Source organism: Giraffa tippelskirchi, chromosome 6 (assembly GCF_054371585.1).
Source record: "Giraffa tippelskirchi isolate mGirTip1 chromosome 6, T2T-mGirTip1v1.2.pri, whole genome shotgun sequence".
Lineage (NCBI taxonomy): Eukaryota > Metazoa > Chordata > Mammalia > Artiodactyla > Giraffidae > Giraffa > Giraffa tippelskirchi.
The window spans coordinates 120,333,557-120,356,978 of NC_137280.1; the positions used below are offsets into that span (position 1 = coordinate 120,333,557).

The following is a 23,422-nucleotide window of genomic DNA, read 5'->3' on the forward strand; positions in this document are numbered from 1 at the left end:
AGGGAGGTGACACTGCTCAGAGTCACACTGGTCAATGGTTGACAGCCTATTCTCTCAGCTGGGAGAATTGCATGTAGAGACCTGTCCCAGTGGATAAATACCCCTTCACTATCCCCAAGACTATGGCAAAGACAAAGCTGGTTGATGTAGACAGACAAAAAGGGAACTCTCTCCCTCTTCTGCTCCCAGCTGCCTCCTCTTCTGCTCCCATCCCTCCTTTGGAGGGATGTCAGAGGCATCATTACCAAGATAGAGGGTGGGAGTTGAAATATATCATGGATTTAATAATGGAGATTTGTGGGATTTCATCTTGCATGCTTCAGCCCCCCGAGGCCACCTCGTATCCAGATGAGCATATGTGTGAAGACAAGGATATATGTCCACGGCTCTGGGGCCAGGAGACTGCAGCTGGTGCTAGGTTAATTTCAAAAATTAGGCTATGATCTCTTTCCCTAAAATTGTCAACAATTAGGAACAACTATTAAGCTGTGACTTTTTAAGGGTGGGAAATTTTTGTCATATTTCTAATTCTGCCTTGGGCTGCTGTGAGCCATTTCACAGAAATTCGGGGCTGGAATAAACTGAAGGGGCATCTTGTGCCAGAAGCCCTAGCATTGTAGCCTCTTCTAAGCAGCCCAGCTTAAAGGATAAAAACCCTCCTGGACTTTAGATATATAACCAAACACCTGGGTTGGAATCTGAGTGCCGAAAACAGGCATGGAATGCCAAAAATGCAACACCTGTGGACAAGCTATTGCCTTGGAGGTCAGTCTGGGCTCTGAAGATAGGACTCCTCCATGCACCACTTCACTAACTGCCTTTCAGGTGGGCCTGGGTACAGAGGGGCTGGGGGTGATTGCCAGCCTGGTGTTACAGAAAGATTTGGGGCTCTGAAATCACATAGATCTGGCTTTTATTCCTAAGAGACACTGAGCAGTGGTGGGTGGGAAGTGAGGAAGTAAGAGAGGGAAGAGAAAGGAGTCACTGGAGGCTGTGCTATCTAGTGGGTTAACTCTGTGGGTGACTTGAGGGTGCAGCTCTGGGAGAATGAGCTCAGAGTCATTACAGCCAAGGGGTGAGGGAGCTGGGGTACTGATCCTCCATCCATCAGGGGTTCAGAGCTGCTGCCAGTGGTGTGGGGTGTTAACTCCCTAGCACACTGGCCTGCTCTGTTGCATGGACTGAGCAGGCTCCACTGGTCAGAGAAAAACCTAGCACAAAGACTGGTTTGAGTTTGCAGTTAGAAGCCCTGGGATTGACTTGAGAATGGTAGGTGTTGAAGGGTTATGGGTAGGGTACCAAGAGTGACTGCCAAAGGTACCAAGATTCCAGAAATTTCTGATCTGATTAATTTATCCACATGAACCTGCTGGGATCCCAGTTGATCTCCACTGGGAGTATTTGTTCTCACACAGGACTTGAGAAAGAGCAGTGCTTATTCCAAGGAATGAATGACTTACACAGATGTGGCAGGTGGCTGAGAGTTTGGGGCAGGCAGACCACAGTTACCTTTATGCAGACGTGACCTACTGCCTGTGTAGAGCCTGTCTGAACTGGATGGTGCTCTTGTGTCCAGACCATGCAACTCACATACAGACTTATGGCTTCCTCCCGTCTCTGCTATAGTCCTGGGAGGCCTCCTGGGAAGCTTCCCCTGTTGCTGTTTCTAATGAAAATAAACTCATTCCCTGGTCTTGAGAACTGAGCACCCAGGCCCATGAGGGAAGCTTGGAGAGCACTGCCACAACCATGCTCACTACCATGGGGAGGATGAAATGAAGACTCCAGGGAAATTTGGGCAAGGCCTTGACTTGAGCATCCAGGGCTCAGGATGGAGCCAGCTGATGGAGTTTTAGAAATTAAGCACTTCTCTGCCTTTTGCGGCTGAGGGTGAAGGGGGAAAGGTGGGCTGCTGTTAGGCTGAGTCCCATTCTCAGGCCACATGTGCTAGAAGCTGGGCCTGACCTGAAGGTGGCAGCACCATCAGACTGCATGGTTGCCGTCTGTCCACAAAAGATAGGCCAGGCTGGAGGACAAGGCCTGTGGGAGGGCCTGAGCCCTTCCCTTCTTGTACTGACCCAACTTGAGCACGAAGCCTCCAGTTAGAAGCATGTGCATTTTTCATTTGGAGAAATGGACAGTGTTGTGGCTGCATGACCAGAGCCTGCTGTGCTGACTGTGGGGTTCTCCAGGTAGACTTGGGGGCCTGGTTTGTATAGGAGAGGGGAGAATAGAAAATGAGGGAGGGAAAGAGATAGAAAGTGGGATCTCTTCATTTAAAGCATTACTGGCTATACCTTGAGTCTCAGCTCCCTCTCTGTCATGGTGGGGTTTCCTCTAATAGACTGATGGGTTTCCTGGGCACCGTGCTCAGGTTATGCAGTGACTTTTATGTCTGATGAATAGGGATGGAGCCATCTCCATCTCTATGTGCCTGTGCTGTGGCTTGCAGCCTTTCATCACCACACGGCTCCCATCTGTTTGGTGCCTGGAGAACGGCTCTGTGCAACTGGCACTTTAATGTCTGTCATTTTGGAGAAATCTCTGGCTGACTTAATGCTCTGGGAGACCAAATTCAAAACTCCAGGGTGACTCATCAGATGCCTAATTTTCCAGAACTAATCTGTCCTGCTTGACTCATTCCTTCTCCTCTCCTCTCCCTGGATCAGCATAGCCGTCAAAGTCTTTCTGATGATGTGCAAAATGACAACTGTAATCACAGATGAATGGAATGAGGCCACTCTGGAGAAGGGAGTCTGTTTGGAAGATCTTGTCAATGTATGGCAAAAACTATTACAATATTGTAAAGTAATTATCCCCCAAGTAAAATAAATAAATTTATTAAAAAAAAAAAAAAAAAGAAAATAAAAGTCATAGACCAATAGAAAAAAAAAAAAAAAAAAAAAAAAAAAACGTTGTTCTAGGAGGTTGCTTTGCACTCAATCCCTATATGAAAAACAGCCACAGGATTTAAAGAGTTTCTCAATCCAATCATTAGTGTCAATTTTAGATGGGCGTAATTTCCTGTAGGGTGTTTTTGCTCTTTATCTAAAACACTGTGTGGTAGAGGAACTCCTTTGAAGTCAGATCCAGGGAAGGAGGAGGTCATGGAGATGAGGCCAGCCCTCTTCCTGCTGTAATTTAGATGCTTTCCTCCTAGAAACAAGGGCCTACATGCTGGGTTTCTTATGATCTCCTCTGCTGCTGCTGCTGCTGCTGCTAAGTCGCTTCAGTCGTGTCTGACTCTGTGCGACCCCATAGACGGCAGCCCACCGGGCTCCCTCGTCCCTGGGATTCTCCAGGCAAGAATACTGGAGTGGGCTGCCATCTCCTTCTCCAATGCATGAAAGTGAAAAGTGAAAGTGAAGCCGCTCAGTCGTGTCCGACCCCTAGCGACCCCATAGACTGCAGCCTACTAGGCTCCTCCGTCCATGGGATTTTCCAGGCAAGAGTACTGATCTCCTCTACCTGTGTGATACTTGACATTTTGAGAGTTAAGATTAAACAGGTATGTAAGACTAACCTGAGTATGACATTTCATGTCACTAGATTTATCTTTTCCAGCATCCTCTGGAGGCCTGGTCCATGGGGACATCATGAGTTAGCAGGGTGATCAGGTCATGGAAGGCCTTATATGCCATACTGCAATGTGTAGGTCTTGTCCTGATAGGAGTAGGGGAGCCACTAAAAGGTTTTATGTAGGAAAGTGGCAAGGAAGCTTGGTGGCTTACAAGGATGCCTCAGGCTTCCATGCAGAGGATCAGTTACAGAGGAGAACCTGAGGGCACTGAGATCTATTAGGAGGCAGGTACATGTACCCAGGTGAAAGAAGACACGGTGGCTCGAACTAGAGATGGGATGGATGGAGGGTAGATGACAGGCATATTTAAGAAGTCTGATTTTGCAAAATGCACATCTATCAACCTTAAACTTATATAATGTTATATAAGTTGTATCTCAAAACAGGAAAAAATAAACATCTAGCAGGTACACTTTAGAGAACTCAGGGGTTGGTTGTGAGGTGCAGAAGAAAGGGAAGTCCAGAGTGGTTGTACAAAGTCAAGGTTGACTTTAGCTTGTCCTTCTTGGGAATGTGTTCCTCAACGTGAGGGTCTCCAAATCCCCAGAAAGGAAACATTAAAAAAAAAAAATAGAGGAGAGCATGAGCAGAATAGTGGGAAAAAATTTCAACCAATATTTTAAACTATTTTTTGTCATCATTTCCCAGACAATGTCATTATACTAATTTGAAAGAGAGCAATCCAATTCCTTTTCTATTTGTGGTTGCCAACCCCATGAATACTTGATGGTTTTGGATTACAGCTTCCAGCAGTGGCTCTTTTGCAGTCAATAGGATGGAGGGTGAAGAGAGGCCTGTGTTTAGGTAGTGATAGGCTCTGTACCTCCTCATGTGTCTCCTGCTTCAATGGTGTCTATTTTGAGCTCTTTCTGAAGCTCTGGCAGGATAAGGAAAATGAGCATTCTTCCTGCTTCTAGGGCTGGCTGTCAGAGTTCTAGAAATGATCTGTTGTGACAAATGGCAATGGCTTTAGGTTATGTGGGAGGACTGCAGCCTTCAGATGGATAATTATCTTTGCGGTTAAATGGCAATTGCAAGGGGAGGGGGAGCTGATATGAACAACGGAAAGGTGACAGACTGTGGATGATGATTATTTTTATAGGTTTCTTATAAGAAAGTGGGCTGCATTAATCACAGACATGTCTCCTAGGAGAAAGATGCTTGGTCTGGAAGTACTTTGTACCTGAGGTGTAGGGAAACTTATCTCAGACATTGCTGTGGACGGAATTGTGTACCCTTCGCATTTCTGTGTTGACGTCCTAATCCCCATTGTGACTGTATTTGGAGACAGGACTTTTAGGAGGTAACTAAGGTTAAATAGGTCATAAGGGTGGGATTCTAATCCGACAGGCTTGGCGGTTGCCTTTTGAGAAGAGGAAGAGAGAAACCTCTCTCTATATGGACACGCACTGAGGCAAGACCATGTGAGCATATAGCAAGAAGGTGGTCATCTACAAGGCCCAAAGAGGGCCTTCACCAGAACCCAACCATGCTGGCACCCTGATCTTGGAATTCCAGCCTCCAGAATTGTGAGAATATTAATTTCTGCTGTCTAAACCACTTAGCCTCTAGTGTTTTGTTATGGCAGCTGAGTGGGCATGAGGATGATCTAATATTCATTTAGCCAAACAGATCAGCTCTCCTGGTACTCAGCTTGGAATCAACAATAAACCTAATTCCCCTGGATTTAGGTTTTTATACAATGAAGTAGCAAATAACTTGTTTGTTCCGTTTTAGAATCTGCCATCAATATTATGAGCTCTAAAAGGAATTTGAAACTTCATTTAAACCCAAAGTTAATGAATGGCTGACATATCCTCATGACTTCTGAATTCTCTCAGTGGCAGGGAGCATACAGCGATCCCTCCCAGAGTTTGAGCTACTTTCTGAAACTAAGTTAGAGCTAAGGAGGGCCAAGCGCTTTATGCTACTTTTATTACTGTTCTCTAGGGGTATAATGCCCATGACTCTCTTTCATAGAGTCCAGTTTTCTCTCCAAGAACAAGGTAGAAAGGTAGGGCCAGTTCTGCATTACCTGGGTGATAAAGGGGTGCTGTGTGTGCTTGGCCTATGGGCTATTCTTCTTCCTTCCTAGGATGTGGTTGCCATTTCTGTTACTTTCTGGGGATAAAATGCTGGCATGGGGTCCGTTCTGTAACCCAGTGAAAGAGAAAGTCATTCAGTCGTGTCCCAACTCTTTGCGACCCCATGGACTATACAGTCCATGGAATTCGCCAGTCAAGAATACTGTAGTGACACTCTCTGTGTGCACACAGAGGAAAGGCTCGGTGAGGACACAGTGAGAGGGTGGCTATCTGCAAGCCGGGAAAAGAGGTTTCACCAGAAACCAACCCTGGGAACTTGAACTTCCAGCCTCCAGAGATGTGAGACAATAAATGTCTGTTGTTCAAAAAAAAAAAAAGAATACTGGAGTGAGTATTCTGCCTGTGCCTTCTCCAGCAGATCTTCCTAACCCAGAGTCAAACCAGTGTCTCCTGCATTGCAAGCGGATTCTTTACCAGCTGAGCTACCAGGGAACCCTACTACCAAAGGCAAGGAATAAGCACCTCTTCCAGAGTCACCTAGGAGAAGCAATTCAGGGTGGAAAGGCAAAATAGCTTCTAGAACTGAGCTGTGACCTAGTGAATGGAGGACCTGGCCAATGGCCAGTCATCATGGGACAGTGGAGCCCCTGACCTTGAACTAGATACCATAGAAGGACACTAGAGAAAGTGAACGCTCAGGTCCCTCTAGTAAAGGGTGACCTTTATTTTTCACTGGAAAATTTTTGAGAATGGGAAGAAATTAGTTGGGGTTCAATGATGCCCTGGGTCAATAGCATGCTTAATACCTGGGTTTAGGAAGGACTTCTGGAGGCTGGAGGAGGTAGGTTTGTTTTGGTTCTCAAAGGGGGTTGAAATCTGAGAGGCCTAACACAGAGTTCCAAGTTGTTTGTCGTCTCTTTGTTTGCTCACTTAGCACATACTTTTTGAGTACCTACTGCATGCCAGGCCTTGCTGTGCACCATGGAAAGGAAAACAAATAGCTCTGGCTGTGTCAGAGAATTCATTTGTCTAGCCCTGTTGAGGTTCTGAGGACCCAGGTAACTGGAAGCAGATGAATTCCTCTTTCACGGCGGGAAACCAAGTGTCCTCTAGGCAGTGAGTGCTCCCACTGCAGCTTTGTCTGGAGACAACTGCTAATTGCCTTCCTCTGTGTCTCCTCTGACCCCAGTACCCATCTTTCCCTATGGGCTCCCCCATGTGTCTCTGCTCCCCATGGGAAGGGGTCCCCTGCTGGCGCACAAGCATGTGGAGTCGAGGGCTGCTCCACATCTGTTGTGGGGCTTGGGGAGAGCTCTCATTCCCCAGAGCAGGAAGTAATCCCGAGGAGTCTGCCAACTCAGGGCTTTGAGCACAACTGCCTGCCAGGTGCTGAAACCACACATACTGAGCTGGGGTCTGAGGGTAAGTGGAGTGCTGGTTTTGGGGAGCCAGACCTATAGCTAAGTCCATAAGAGAGTTTAATTTCAGGGCAACCAGGCAGGCCTAGAAACCTGGCAGTAGAGTCAGCAACCGTAACCACCACTGGCATGAAGCCTCTCTCTCCAGGTGGGACAAGCGATGCTTTGAATCAGTTGGCATTGGAGGTGGCCTGATAGGTTATCTTGCTAACTAGTGTTTCATTGCAGGATCTCATGTACAAATTTCCTCAATACCAGTCATGTAACCTTTAATCAGTGGTGTGCTGGTAAATGTTTAACAACTGGCTATCTGGGGAAAAGGAAAGAGTCTTGATTTGTAGTTTGCTAGTTTTCATGATGTAAATACTCCAATCGTAACTGACTGCCAGCTATCAGTACAACATCCCTGAATGCAGAGTTGGGAAGTAATATAGCTGGTTCTTGTGTGAAAGTACAGGCCAGATCCTGCATGCCACTGCCTTTAAATGGAATACCTCTAGTGACAGGAAACTCACTATCTCTAGGTTGGCCCAGTCTACTCATCCTTCCTTCTGTCTTAGGCCTCTCAGATTTTATCCTCTTTTGAGGGTTAAAGCAAGTCTCTCCTGAAGCAAATGTTAAGATATCGTAGCAAACCAGAATCTGTCATTCCTTCATATTGACCAGTACTTTCCCCCTCAACTCTAATTTCTGGTTCTTATTTCTACAGATACTTTAGGAACAACAGGAACATCAGGATTAGAGAAGAATGGTTCTAGTAATTATTACTTACCGGTCTTAGATAATAACTTTCTATTGACCTCCTGGTTGTCCACTTGTAAGTCACCTCAAATCTAGCACATTATGTTTCTAATTAATTTCATCCAGCAAATACAATACGAAAGCTATTTGACCCCAGGCCCTGTTCTGGGCACTGTGGGGAAATGAATTAAATACACAGTCTTGGCTCTTATGGGGCTTATTGTTTAGTGAGGGAGAGAGACAAGTCAGACAATACTCTCAAGGGCTTTGCCCAGTGAGATGGGGAGTGGAGAATGTGCTCTAGGGGGTTCTGATTATGGAAAGATCACTTCTGACTGGATGGTCAAAAATGATGTGAAATTTTAAGCCTCAGTGCAGTCATCTGTAAATTGCTGCAGTTTTTGTGGCTTGCTGTTTTTGTTGTCCATGCTGTGGAGAGGGACCAATAGCATGGCTAACTTCTCAGAGCAGAGGCTGCTTTCCTGATGAAGCTCTGGGCAGCTTCTGTCACACACGTCTGCAGAAATTGGCCCCTGTTTCAGTGACTTAAAGGAGATTTAAAACAGTGCCATTGTTAATCTGATCAATAGCTTCAGCATGTGGAATAGAACAAGGCCATAGTTCTTGTATTAGAAACATCCTCTGTAGCAACTGCATGCACAGTAGCCAAAGTCTTTAGATGTCGGACTCTGGTGCCAGTTTTCAACTTCCATTATCCCTGAGGTTGAGCAATACCATATTTACACAGCAGGATACATGTGGGCTGCTGTTAGCCAAACCAGACCATGTAGTACATCTCTGTTGAAATATGGTCTGCTTCCCTAGGGAGTCCAAAAGAATTTTCATAGTTCTACACTGCCTGAATGTGCAGGGAGAAAGAGGAAGAGAGAGCATGCTCTAGGACTAGAGTGAAAAGCATAAAAAGTGACCTTTAAAAGCCAGATCTTAGATGATCTTTAAAAGCCAGCTCTTATTAACCAAGTTACTCATGATATGCATGGTGACTGGCATTTGTTTGATAGTTATTGGATTTGAGATTGATACAGGATCAGTTTAACTGATTCCATCTCTAACCTTCAGAATTGTGATTTATCATCATCATAGTCAACACAAATAACCAACAAGTAAACTTTCTATCATATGCCGGTTCTGAAAATGGTGAACCAACCAGTGCAACATGCCAAGTGTTTGGCTTACTTTTGCCCATGTGAAACCATATCCTCCTGCTGGAGTTGAACCAGGGGAGGAAACCTATGTAAAGAAGTGGACGCAACAGGATTCACAGGATTTCCAGGTTCATTAATTCTCTTTTTGCCCTCCCTCCCTGTTACTTCTTGGGAAGGAAGATTCAACCAACACTTACCAAACACACAACAAGAAGTTATCAACTTAAGGAGCTCTAGAAATTGTTGAGGGCTTCATTTTTCCTCGGTCCCTAAGACCAAGAACTCTCAGTCATGAATTTTCTTCATGCTAAAGATCAGGGTGAGGGATATAGAAATTTTATTTAATTGAGGAGGAGCCTTTTTGGCAAATGTGTTTTTCCATCACAATTTTCTTCATCACATGTTTCCATCAGGAGAGAAATGTTGAGAGTGCTGAAAACTCTGGTATGCACTAAAGTAGAGAAAATTCCTTTTGCAAGCAACAGAAACTTTGACTGGTTATAAAGTGGGTAGAGTTCTCAACCACCTGTTCTTAGTTAAGGCAACAGCCTCAGCCTCCTTCCATTTTTAGGGAAACCAGTTGGAGACTCTCTAATGATCAGGTATGCCACCATGACAGGGACCACACTGGATGTTTGGATTGTATTCATTGTTGTAACTAAGTACCTTGGTTCTGAGTTCTAGAAAAGTCTGAACCTAGGTCAGAAATGAATGTTTTTCATCACTTACTCGGTTTATCAATTTTAGAGTATGTATTTCCCCCTTTTTCTATATTTTAACATCTCTGAAATTAATGCTATTAATCAGTGACTGTTAGCCATGAAACAGTCATGACATGTTGTCATTGCCTATGCCTGTGAAAACTTGGTCTTAACTGTTTGTATTTTCACTTCAATGAGTTATGAACTGATATGCATTTTGGTACTACACATATTAGGTTTCATTGACATCCAGAATGTTTCTTTAAAAGATTACACTATGCTTTGGCATAGAAATGGAAAAAGAGCAGAAGTGTGTAAAACTGACCTTAGTGAAGCAAATGTCTGTCATTGGAGAAATGGCCAAAATTCCACTTTTTCTTGCAAAACAGCAACCAAGTAGTTTACGGAAATGCTTCTTAAACTTTAACATGCAAAATAAATCACTTGAGCATCCTGTCAAAATTATTTTGTAGTAAGGTCTGAGTGGGACCTGAGATTGCTCATTTGTGGTCAGCACCCAGGTGATGTCACTGCTGGAGGTCCAGACCACACTTTGAATAACAGGGCCTTGTTGTTGTTGTTCAGTCGCACAGTCATGTCCAACTCTTCGTGACCGCATGGACTGTAGTACACCAGGCCTCCTTGTCCTTCACCATCTCCCAGAGTTTGCCCAAGTTCATGTCCATTGCATCAGTGATGCCATCCAGCCATCTCATCCTATGATGCCCTCTTTTCTTTCTGCCTTCAATCTTTCCCAGCATCAGGGACTTTTCCATGAGTTGGTTGTTCGCATCAAGTGACCAAAATACTAGAGCTTTAGCTTCAGCATCAGTCCTTCCAATGAGTATTCAGGTTGATTTCCTTTAAGATTGACTGGTTTGATCTCCTTGCTGTCCAGTGGACTCTCAAGAGTCTTCTCCAGCACCATAGTTCAAAGGCATCAATTCTTGCCACTCTGCCTTCTTTATAGTCCAGCTCTCACAACTGTACATGACCACTAAGAAGACCACAGCCTTGACTATACGGACCTTTGTCAGCAGAGTGATATTTCTGCTTTTCAACACACTGTCTAAGTTTGTCATAGCTTTCCTGCCAAGAAGCAATCATCTTCTGATTTCATGGCTGCAGTCACCATCCACAGTGATTTTAGAGCCCAGTAAGAGGAAATCTGTCACTGCTTCCACCTTTCCCCCCTTCTATTTGCCATGAGTTAATGGGGCCAGGTACTATGATCTTAGTTTCTTTTTAATATTTAGTTTTAAGCCAGCTTTTTCACTCTCCTCCTTCACCCTCATCAAATGGTTCTTTAGTCATTTTCTTTTCTTTCTGTGAAAGTAATTTTCTTCACTTTCTGTCATTAGAGTGGTATCATCTGCATATCTGAGGTTGTTGATGTTTCTCCCGACTCTTGATCCCAGCTTGTAACTCATCTAGCCTGGCATTTCTCATGATGTGCTCAGCATATAAGTTAAACAAACAGAGTGACAACAGAGAGCCCTGTCATACTCCTTTCTCAATCCTGAACCAATCAGTTGTTCCATAGAGGGTTCTCACTGTTGCATCTTGAGCTGCATACAGGTTTCTCAGGAGACAGGTAAGATGTTCTGGTATTCCCATCTCTTTAAGAGAGTTCCACAATTTATTATGATCCACACAGTCAAAGGCTTTAGCATAGTCGATGAAGCAGAGGTAGAAGTTTTTCTGGAATTCTCTTGCTTTCTCTATGATCCAGCAAATGTTGGCAATTTGGTCTTTGGTTCCTCTGCCTTTTCTAAACCCAGCTTGGACATCTGGAAGTTCTTGGGTCACATTAATATTGAAGCCTAAGATGCAAGATTTTAAGCATAACCTTAGTAACATGGGAGATGAGTGCAACTGTCCAATGGTTTGAAACATTCTTTAGTACTGCCCTTCTTGGGAATTAGGATGAAGATTGACCTTTTCCAGTCCTGTGGCCACTGCTGGGTCTTCCAGATTTGCTGACATATTGAGCGCAACACTTTGACAGCATTATCTTTTAGGATTAATAGGTCTACTCTTATTCCATTGCATCCACTACCTTTATTGACAACAGTGCTTCCTAAGGCCCACTTTACTTCACACTCCAGCATGTGTGGCTCTGGGTGACTAACCTCACTGTCATTGTTATCCAGTTCATTAAGATCTTTTTGTACAGTTCTTCCATGTATTCTTTCCATCTCTTCTTGATCTCTTCTGCTTCTACTAGGTCTCTACCGTTTCTATGCTTTATTTTGCCTATCTTTGGGCAAAATGTTCCCTTGATATTTCCAATTTTCCTGAAGAGGTCTCTTCACACATCACTGTCTTGTCATGAAGAAGTGGCTTGCTTAACTCAGTGAAAATATGAGCCATGCCATGTAGGATTATCCAAGATGGATGGGTCATAGTGGAGAGTACTGACAAAATGTGATCCACTGGATAAAGGAATGGCCAACCACCCCAGTATACTTGCCATGAGAACCTCATACACTGTATAAAAAGACAAAAAGATATGACACTGAAAGATGAGTCCTCCAGGTTGGAAGGTGTCCAATATGCTCCTGGGGAAGAGCAGAGGACAACTACTAATAGCCCCAGAAAGAAGGAAGTGGCTGGGCCAAAGTGGAAATAAGGCATGAACAGACCTAATAAAGGAAGGTAGCCACAGGAGGTGAAGCTGTGTTCATTTTGTTACTGAACTTTGTGCAGCAAGTTATGTATCACTTGCTAAGTCATGCTACTTAAGACAGGATGAATGCCAATTCCCTAGGAATAGAATGAAAGAAATTTTAGGGCCATAATTGTGTGATTGATTTCATGTGTCTGATGAGGCTCTTGATGAGGTATCATGTCATAATTTAATTGAGGTACCAAAAATAATGTCTTATGATCTAGTGAATAATAGTGGCCTTAGATGTAATGAAATACAGTAATGTGCATATATCATTATCCTTGTATAAATCATAAAGAACCTGGTTTCAACTCTAAGCACTGTATAAACCCTTCCTCCACATCTTGTCAAGAGAGCCAGTGATGTGGTGTCATGTTCTAAAAATACCCCTCAAAACAAAGCATAATCTTAAACATAAATAACTTCAAAGTCTTTCAGATTTCCATTATCACTCTGTTCTCAATCTACACTCTTCTTCTAACAAAAAGGTTAAGCTAGTGTGACTTTTAAACTGGATAGGCTGAAAGTGAAGGATCTTAAATGGCATCCAGTTTCATAACCAAGCTATCTGATCAAATAACCAGCTAGAATCGGGAAAATATGGCACCAAAAATGATGTTCAGGTACCAACAGGTATGAAAAGCTCATTTAATATGCTCCTTCGTGCAAGTTACTTGGAAAGGCCAGGGCTGTTAACTACAAACTTTGTCTTTATAATGGTCCTAAGAGTATCAGAAGGAAGTTTTTTTGTGTGTAGCAAGGGCTGCAGTATAGTCAGGGAGATGCCGCACAATGAGAACTTCCAGCCTCACAGCTCTCTTGTATTGTTCAGAAAGCTTTATATTACACAACATCCATCACCATCTTTTTTTTTTCTGAATAAAACACAGCAAATCAAATTTGATAGATGAGGCAAAGGTCGGAATTTGGAGATGGATTGGAGATGAATAAATTGCAGAAACTTAAATGAGAGCCTTTGTGGATCCTTGGATGAGGGCTGGATGAGAGTTTTTATGTATTAGATGATATTCTAGAAAGCCTAGCAGAGAGTCACCTCTCTTGATCTGAGAGCTGAATGGAAACACTGGAGGTCTCAAGAGCTGGAAGTTGTCAAAGTTATGGTCAAGTCAGAATGGAGAAAACATAACAAGCATTTAAAATATTCAGATAATATCCTGAAAAGATCATGTGTTAGGAATAAAAACCATGCCCTACAGTAAGAAGTATACCCTGAGATTAAGAGAAAAACAAAACTACACTAGCCCTAACAAACAATGAAACCAAACTCAACAAGATCAAGAGCAATGATTTCTCTATCTTCTAGAATAAAGAGCAATGCCCTTTAAAGGTAGATGACATTATTCAAACTCCTATAAGGTACTTTGACAGTGTCAGGAATACAATAAAAAATTATTAGATGTATGAATAAGCAGTAAAATGTACCTGCTAGTCAAGAAAAAATGAAGACCATCACAAGATGACCCACATCTTGTAATTAACAGTCAGGATTTAAAAATTGTTACTACAAATACGCCCAATAACCTAAAGTAAAAGATGGATATAATGAGAAAACATGGAAACAATAAAAACAAACCAAATGGAAATTTTAAACTGAAAAGTACAGTATCTAAAGTGAAATTTTTCTTGAACTGGATTGATATCATATTAGAGACTTAAGAAGAGAGAGTTAGTGAACTAGAGGAAAGCAATAGAAATTCTGAAGAACAGAGAGAAAAGAGATTTTGAACAATGAACAGAAATTCACTGACCCATGGGATAATAACAAGCCATTTAATGTATGGGTAATTGGAAGCCTAGGAGAATAAGAAAGAGAGAATGCAACAGAAAAATGGCTTAGGAAATAATGGCACAAAGTTCCCAAATTTGTTGGAAAACATCAATCTAAGATATAAGAAGGTCAGCAAACCCCAAGCAGGATTCATTGTATAAAAACCCAGACCAAGGCACATTGTAGTCAAGCTGCTGAAAACAAATGAAGAAAAAAAACTCCAGTCTAGAGGGGAAAAGCTACAATCCATACTAAAGGAACAAAAATATGAATAGCAGCCAGTATTATCAGGAAGAATAGAATGCAGAAAATGACGTAACAGTGTCAAGTCAGAATTCTGTATATGATATCCAGCAAAGATATCCTTTTAAAATGAGAGTAAAATAAAGAAACTTCCAGGTAAAAGCTGAGAGAAGTATTGCCAGAAAACCTACATTACAGTCATGCTAAGGAAAGTTCTTTATGCTGAAAGAGTATGTCAGATGGAAACTTGGATTTTATAGGAAGAAACAAAGAACATAAGAAAAAGGGTTGATAAGTGAGTAAATGTGAAAGTCTCTCTTTTTTCTTAAAAATCTTTGAATGATCCTTCACTATTTGATTGGAAAATAGTAACACTCTTTGTGAGGTTTTATAATGTATGTTGAAGTAAAATATGTGACAAAAGTAACATAAAGGATGGGGAGCACAATGAAATTGTATTTTTGTAGGGCTCTTACATGTTTTGTAAAGTGGGGTAAGATGTTAATTCTAAGTAGACTGTGATGGGTAAAGATGCTTCCCCCCTCCCCAGTTTTATGGAGAAATAATTGACATATACTTCCCAGGTGTTTCTAATGGTAAAGAGCCTGCCTGCCAATGTGGGAGAATTAAGAGACGTGGGTTCAATCCCTGAGTCAGAAAGATCCCCAGGAAGGAGATGGCAACCCACTCCAGTATCCTTACCTGGAGAATCCCCATGGACAGAGGAGCCTGGTGGGCTAAAGTCCATGGGGTCGCAAAGAGTTGGACACAAATGAAGCAACTTAGCACAAAATTGACATATTCAGTTCAGTTCAGTCGCTCAGTTGTGTCCAACTCTTTGCGACCCCATGAACTGCAGCATGCCAGGCCTCCCTGTCCATCACCAACTCCCAGAGTTTATCCAAACTCATGTCCATTGAGTCGGTGATGTCATCCAACCATCTCATCCTCTGTTGGCCCCTTCTCCTCCTGCCCTCAATCTTTCCCAGCATCAGAGTCCTTTCAAATGAGTCAGCTCTTTGCATCAGGTGGCCAAAGTACTGGAGTTTTAGCTTCAACATCAGTCCTTCCAATGAACATCCAGGACTGATCTCCTTTAGGATGGACTGGTTGAATCTCCTTGCAGTCCAAGGGACTCTCAAGAGTTTTCTCCAACACCACAGTTCAAAACCATCAATTCTTCTGCACTCAGCTTTCTTTATAGTCCAACTCTCACATCCATACGTATATCACTACATAAGTTTAAGGTGTACAGCATGATGGTTAGATTTACATAATTGCAAAATTACTGCCACAATGGGTTTAGTCAACATCCATCATCTCATATAGATAGGAAGCAAACTGTAATCTCTAGAGCAATCATTAAATATAAAATAAAAAATAGCTAAACATCTAATAAAGGAACTCAAATTGAAAGCTAAAAAATATTTGATTAACTTAAAATAAGGCTGAAAGGGAGATACAAAAGCACAATAAAACAATGACAATGAACAAATGGGACAAATTCAAAACAAAAAGCAGAAAGGTAGACTTAAACCCAAGCATATAAATAGTTGCACTAAATAAAAGTGGACTAAAAGGCAGAAATTATCAGACTGGATATAAAAGCAGGACCAAACTATATGCTATGTATAGGAGATATATTTTAAACATAAGTTGAAAGTAAAGGGATGGAAAAAGATACCATGAAACCAGAACAGAAGAAACCTGATATAGCTCTACCAATTTCAGGCAAAATAAATTTCATGGTAAGGAAAATTACCAGAGATGATAGGGACATTTCAAAACAACAGAAGTGTTAATTCACAAGGGAAACATAACTATTCCAAATACATATGCTTCTTATAATCAAATTCAAAATATTTGAGGCAAAACTGATGTAACTAAAAGGAAAAATGGACAAATTCACAATCAGTAAAGATATGGAAAATTTGAACACTATGAATCAACTTAAGCTAATTGACATGGAGAACTGCACTTAATAGGTACAGAATATTATTTTCAAGTGTTGGGAAGATCCCTTAGAGAAGGGACTGGCTATCCACTCCAGTATTCTTGCCTGGAGAATTCCATGGACAGAGGAGCCTGGTTGGCTATAGTCCATGGAATCGCAAAGATTTGGACATGAATGAGCAACTAACACACTTACATGTGATAAATTAGAAATGTTCAAACTAAATGATACTGAAAACAAAACATATTAAAGTTTGTTGGGATGCAGTTAATGTAATAGAAGGAAAAGTATAGCTTTGAACATTTATATTAAGAAGTCTAAAATCAGTGGTTTAAATTTCTACCTTAAAAAGCTGAGGAAAAGATAAGCAATTTAAACACAAAGTAAATAAAAGAAAATAAATAATAAAGATAAGAGAAGAAATCAATGAAATAGAAAACATAGCATTAGAAAATTAACAAAGCCAAAAGTTGCCACTATAAGATTTTTACACATGTTAAACACCTAGCAAGATTAAAGAAGAAAAAAGACAAGACACAAATTACCACTATCAGGAATGAAAGAGGATATTCTACTAGTTGTCCTATATCTACTGAAAGGATAACAAGGGAACATAATGAACAACTTTATACCAATGAAATTTGACAGCTTAGTTATTATGTCTAATTCCTTGGAAAACACAGCCTGGTAAAATGAACTAAAGAAGAAATAGAATATCTGAATAGTTTTATATCCATTAAATAAATTAAATTCATGATAAAAGTTTCCCTTCTAAGAAAACTCCAGGCCCAGATGCTTCACTGGTGAATTCAATCAAGCATTTAGCAAAGAAATGATACAAATCTAATTACTAACTCTTTCAGAAAATGGAGAAGGAAACATTCCAAACTTGTTTTATGAGGTCATTGTAACACTGATACTAAAATCTGACAAAAATATTGTAAAAGAGGAAATTAAAGACCTATATCCTTATGAACATAAACAAACAGAAAAAATCCTTAATAAAATATAAGGATATGTGAATCTATAAATATATAAAAATATTATGTTATGACCAATTGAGATTCATTTCAGAAATACAAGGTGGGGTTTAGCATTTAAAAATCAATCATTGTAACTCAGTATATTAAAAGGACAGAGAAAAAACTATATAATCATTTCAAAAAGCGTAGCAAAAACATTTGACAAAAATTCAATACCCATTTTCACAGAAAACTAGAAAGGAAAGGGAACTTTCTCAACCTAATAAAGGGCATCTATGAAAAACCTACAGTTAATATCACACTTGGTCATTGAAAACTGAATACTTCTCCCCTTAAAACCGAGAACAAAACAAAGATGTTCATTCTCATCATTTCTATTCAGCATTATAATGGAGGTCCTAGCCAGGGAGATAAAGCAAGAAAAAGAAATTAAAGGCATATAAATTAGAAAGAAATCTAACTGTCTTTATTTTCAGGCCAACGTGATCTTATACATACAAAACCTAAAGAACCTATAAAAAAATGCTAGAATTAACAAATAAGTCTAGTAACATTGTAGAGTGTAAGATCAATATACAAAACTGATCAGAAGTTTAAGTGTAACTTTAAGTTGGCCATCAAATTGGCAGTAGGATTTAAAATCTAGAGTTTGTGTAAGAGGCCTGTCATGGAAATATAAATGTAGAAATAGATTTTGTTAGATAAATAAAACATTTGGATAAATGAAATCCCCTAAGGAATATAGAGAGAGGCAGAAGAAAAGAGGTCCAAGGACTGAGGGTACCTTTTTAAAGAAACTCTAGTTCCATACAGTTACCCTTCCCGTGAGTCCTGATTGTGAGGTGAGGGGCTTATGGGGCTTCAGCTGCAGGGAGCTTCAAATAGAAAACCATGTTTCCTTTCAGGGACTTTCATTTGCACAGCATTAGGCTCCCTTTGGGTATTAGAACTCTGTTGCTCATACAATAAGTTTTCATTAATAGTAACTGACTCTCTAGCTGGTATTTATGATGACTTCCTTGAGAAGTCCACGGATATTCAGAGGCCTGTGCTTAGAGGGCATTGGTTATTTCTGGTCTGGGAGAGAGGTCAGCTGAACCATTAAGTGTATGAATCTTCTTTCCATTGATTATTCAAGAAGATGCATTTTTGTGATAAACTGCAGGGCTGTTTCTTTGTTTTTTACACTTTGGCAACTCATCTAGAACACGTGCAGTGTTTGGCTCTGGGGCCCTGCAGAGGCAGGAATGCTCCGATATATCACCATCATTGTCATGCTGCCAGCCTCAGAGCTCTCATATTGATGTCTCGCTTCTGTTCCTTGCCGGGACCCAGGAAGATGAAAACTTTGGGCATTTCACATAGCCTCAGGCTACTGATGACTATAAAATATGGAGCCAGATGGATTTACATTCTTTTCCTGAAGACAAAACATAGCTTGTCTCTGCTAAGATCTTATCTACTTAATGAGTAGAGGCAGTATAATTAAGGTCTTTCTCCAGTGCTGTGGATGTGCCAAACCTACTGGAAAGTTTGCTTCGTTTCCATAAATCAAATTTGTTTGGAGCTTCACACATTTGGGGGCCTGTTCTTCTGACACCGGTTAATGGAGGCTGTCACAGTGGCTTTTGTTTTTTCTTCTCATGGGGCAGTTGCCTTTGTTTAGAGAGAAGCTTCTTGGGTGGTGCTGCTGACTGTGGCCAGATGGCCACTCTCAAGCCTAAGTCATGGGATGAAGGGATGTTGCTGTCAAGTGGGAGCTGTGAGGTAGCAGGGCTCTGGGAGTGAGCCCTTTGGCATGGAGCAAGTCTTCCTAATCTGGGAGAACCCAAGAGTGCCCAAAGTTCAGCAGGCCCCTAACCGGTGAGCAGAGCCCAAACGACTTTGGGTGGCTTTCTTAGATCTGCTGGCTCTAAGAGGTCTTCAGCATGATTCTTCAAAGAGCTTGGTAGATTTAGATATATTTGCAATTTGCATTCTAAACAAGCTGTTTGGAATAAATATGCTGTCTACATTGTTTTCTTGGCTCTTATTCGTTGGTTTATAATGTGCTATTTTTTGGGAAACAACTCTTTCTCTGTTGGCTTGGAAGAGAAACCCAAGATAAATATCATGTTAAATTCTGTGCTAATCTTTCAAAACAAAACGTGGGCAGGAGTGGCTTGGCCAAACCTGGCTTCAGTCTCATAGAAACTCATAGCAAGTAGATCTGACGTGAGGAGGACTTAGGACAGGCTGAAAACTCTGTTGACAGGTCCTGGTGATTCAAATGTGGATTCTGATGGACACTTGCTCAAGAATAGAGAGAAAAGAACAGCAGCACAGGTGGCATCCATGGAACTGAGGACATCACTTATCTGCAGTGGTGTTGAGAGAATGTCTCACATACAGGCTCCAAGGGAGGGGACCTGGGCCAGTGGGAGCTAGAAGGGATGGGACTGTAAGTTCTGAACTAATGATGCACAGTCAGGGCAGGGGACAGAGAATAGTCTAGAGATGCCCTAAGTGGAGTTATCTCCCATCACGTGTATTAACTGTCCTGTCACCCAGTCTGCAGCACAGACTTGCTGGACACTGCCTATTGTTCTGAAGCAGGTTCTTTTTACAGCCACAGCTGCTCAATTATGTTTCTGGGTTGTTTCCTGATGGTTGGTGGGGGAAAGCCAAGAACAGCTGCAGCCTCCAAGAGAATGAAGCTCAGTTCCTTGTGCATTTGTGGCTCTGCCTAGTGTGGGGCTAAATACAGAGGCCCTTGAAGAGGTGACAAAGCTGAGTTTCTAGTCCTTTCTATGGTGACCTCCTCAGAATATCACTCATCAGCTCCTACATGAAGAATTTTCAAGCTGGGAGTGGGTATGGGACCAAAATAGATTTGTCCTGGCTGTGGAAGGCAGAGCGTGAGATTGGAGGGACCTTTGGGGCTGTGGTGGGGCCAAGGTGTCCCCGTTACTGCAGAGAAGGGCACCTCCTGTTATAACCTGTCTTCCATGGGCCTCACTCTCCTGTAGCTGGTGAAGGGCTGATGAAAGGCTGACTTGCCCTCTGTCCCTACTCAGCACTGTTCAGAGAGGTCAGGACATTCTTGGTCTTAGCCTTCAAAGGGTTCAGTCTTCCAAGGGAAAAGTCCAATCTTATTCAACATTTATGGGGCAGCTGCTCGTGCCAGGAACCATATTCTTTCTGTGGGGGCAATCTTGTTCTGGCCTGGGGCAGCTTCTAGGCTAGTGAGCCAACAACCCTCTGTACTGACATAAGAGCACAGCCAACCTTTACCAGGTAATATGTGCTATGTACCTTCACCTGCATAATCATAGTTAATGCTCCCAACAGCTGTTTGTATTTGGTGCTATGATTTTCTTTCTTTTAATGCTCTATTTTTTTTAATTGAAGTATATTGATTTACAGTGTTATGCTAATTTCTGCTGTACAGCAGAGTAACTCAGTTATACATGTATATACGTTCTTTTCCCATATTCTTTTCCATTATGGTTTACCCCAGATTTGATATAGTTTTCATGTGCTATACAGTAGGACCTTATTGTCTATCCATTCTAAATGTGATAGTTTGCAACTACTAACCCCAAACTCCCAATCCACCCCTCTCCGCCTCCTCTCCCTCTTGGCAACTATAAGTCTGTTCTGTGTGTCTGTAAGTCTGTTTCTATTTTGCAGATAGGTTCATTTGTGGCACTATGATTTTCATCGCATTTTACGGATGAGGAAACTGAGGCTTAGAGAGATAGATAATTTGACTAAGTCTCCCTACCAGTGAATGGAAAAGCCCACTTTCTTTACTAGAGCCAGAGGACTGATCTCAGAGAAAAGAGATATTTTAATCTAGCTCTTATGATAAGCAATGGATAGTGCACGTAAAACTTGATGGAGGGCAAAGTGGTTGTTCTGATAGAGATTAGGAAGGCTCTTCAGAGATCACTCATAAGACAGACTTTGGAAGACAAATGGAATTTCAACAAGTGCAGATAGAGAGAAAAAACCCCAGGCAGAAGAACAGCTTTAGTAAAGGTGTCATGGTGTCAGGGCTAAGCAGAGTGTGTTCAGGAGACATCTGGCATGGTGGGAACACGTGATGTTTGTGAGAGAAGGTGGTGGAAGACACAGCTGATATTTGGGAGGTCTGACTCTGTGAAGCAGACAGTGAAAGCTGTGAAGATTTAGGGCAGTGCTGTATCTCATCCAAGTGTAGATTTCAGGTTGATGGAGACATCTGATGAAGTCCAGGTACACAGGTGGCTAGCCTCGCTGGGCAGTGCCATCTGCTAATATTCATGAGAGAGCCAGCATTTGTTCTGTGTATCTGCATTGCTGCCGTCATGCTAGAGGTTTCATGTTTAATATCTCTAGTCTTTACCACAGCCCTGCAAAGCAGATGAAGAATCTAAAGCTCAGAGAGGTTAGGTCATCTGCTCAAGGTCACCCAGCTAATGAATAATGGAGCCACAAGTCAGTCCCAGGTGTGTGTGATTCCAAAGCCATGCTCTTTGCGCAGCATATAGGGCATTTCCCAAGAGACCAGAGGATGACATGAAGACTATTTTCCTTCCCATCTTCCGGGAGGCCACCTTCCCTGGTGTGAGTTGACAATGAGGCTGTCACTTAGCACTGATTTCACCTGCAGGGAGGTACCTTCTAATAGGGCTCTCCACTGACATCGCTGTTGACAGAAGGGGCTGGGAATACACAGAGGGAAGGGACTCACCAGAGTGAGGCCTCTGGGGGAGTAACTTGTATTTGGAGGCAATGGGGGTAGCTTGCTGTACCATCTGTCACCCTTCTAAACAGCCAAAGACTCTGCAAGGCTGTCTCTGCACTGCTCTGATGCACACCAGCTTGGAATGAAACCAAGTTGGCCAATTAAATGGAGTACAGGAGCCTTGATATAACTCCGCAGGTAAATACTTGTGGACAATTTTCCTTTGGTTGTTTGCCTCTTTCAAGTTGTGTTTCAAGTTTACAGATGTTTAGCCACAGCTGGTTTCCTCCTTTCCGTAAGGGCCCTTTGATAGACAGTCAGCTGAGTTTTCCATTGTTATTTTTCACAGGTCTAATAGCTGTTGGCAACCACTTTGTGTTATTTTGTTCACATAATTATTTACTGAGCCTGAAATACCCCCAAGTGACCATCGACATCTCAGCTGTGGCCTTGCTTGCTGGAGTCACCACTAGGAAGTGGTTAAAACCTTGAGGACGAAGAAAAGAACTTTTCCTAATGAGGTTGATTCAGCCGCTAAGAGCAGAGCCCAACCCATGCATTGAGTTCTAGTTCATCCTGAGTGGCCTTTGCACAATTGCCCTGAGTTCTGCCAAGTCTGTCAGTGATCAAAACTCTAATTAGAGAAGTGTTTTTGGGAAAGACAGGCCAGCCTGATCTCCCTGGCTCATGAATGAAATTTAGTCCAAAGACCACTGAGCCCCACGTGGAAACTCCCTTCTCTCTGCTATGGGTCTTTCTGTTTCTCAGTAGCTCATCTTTGACCAGCAGCTGCTAAGAATTCATGTTTCCAGCCCCTGGTAGAGCATAGATGCTAAAGAGAGAAAACTCTGAGATTGTCACCTGCCCTCTGCCCAGGCTGGCTGGGGAGAGAGAACGAGAACTTCTCCACTCCTTCACCTCGTGGCCCCAGTAGCAATTCTTGGCAGTGACACTGAGGGCCAAGGAGGGGGAAGGCAGACAAGGGCTGTCAAGCACACTGGTGGACAAGGTGAGAGCCTTGTGCCTAACCAGAGACTTGGAAACAACTCCAAGTTTTCTGTGTGTAAAAAAGAGCCCTAGGAAGTGTTTTGAGTCTTGAAAAAAAAACCTTGTAAATAGAAGAAAGAAAGACTTTTCCCTTGGTAAGTTTCTGAGGACTATGTTCCAAGGCCCTTGAGGAGCGAATAGGAAGGAATTTAATTTCCCACTGGAAGGGTTTGCTCACTTTGGGGAGGGGCAGTGGCTCCCCCCCGCAAATGCTGCACAGGGGAGAGGGCCCTCTCAGGCAGGCTCTTAAGGGAGTTCAGAAGACCCCCTGAGTTTCAGAGGCCTTATGACAAATCACTCACTTTTTTTTGGACTCAGATTTCCACGTAGCAAGTGAATCCAACAGTGCTACGGACAGATGGCTGCCTGGTCT

General features: G+C 42.3%; 1 protein-coding gene across 2 annotated transcripts in view; it reads left to right on the forward strand.

The window, feature by feature from the left end:
* Positions 1-4,925: 4,925 nt before the first annotated feature.
* SLC25A48 (solute carrier family 25 member 48) overlaps positions 4,926-23,422 on the forward strand; it is a 170,537-nt gene continuing 152,040 nt past the window's right edge. For both annotated transcript variants that reach the window (XM_081496030.1, XM_081496035.1), the window contains exon 1: positions 4,926-5,109. The gene's annotated coding sequence lies outside the window, so the exon portion shown is untranslated. The remainder of the gene's footprint in view (positions 5,110-23,422) is intronic.